Source organism: Bemisia tabaci, chromosome 8, assembly GCF_918797505.1.
Source record: "Bemisia tabaci chromosome 8, PGI_BMITA_v3".
Lineage (NCBI taxonomy): Eukaryota > Metazoa > Arthropoda > Insecta > Hemiptera > Aleyrodidae > Bemisia > Bemisia tabaci.
The window spans coordinates 42730003-42730306 of record NC_092800.1 but is presented as its reverse complement, the minus strand read 5'-3'; positions in this window follow the sequence as shown (position 1 = coordinate 42730306).

Here is a 304-nt window from a genome sequence, read left to right as displayed (position 1 = left end):
CTAACACAACGAATAATCAAGCTCAAGCGATAGATGAACACAGACAAGTGACACAAAACTTAGAGTAAGCCTCGAGAATGAATGAAAGCCGCACAGAGGGACCCAGTGACACACACACACACACCACTGCGCGGACTGAATCTCAGTCGAGCGATGACGATGACGACGACGATGATGATGATGATGATGATCAGGTGAAATGGGCTGGTCTAGTGAGGCTGGGTCATGGTCGGCGGTAAGTGGATTCCTGTCCGTCGCTCTGCCGTCCTAAGGAAGAACGCCGTATGAACATTCGAGAGTTGCC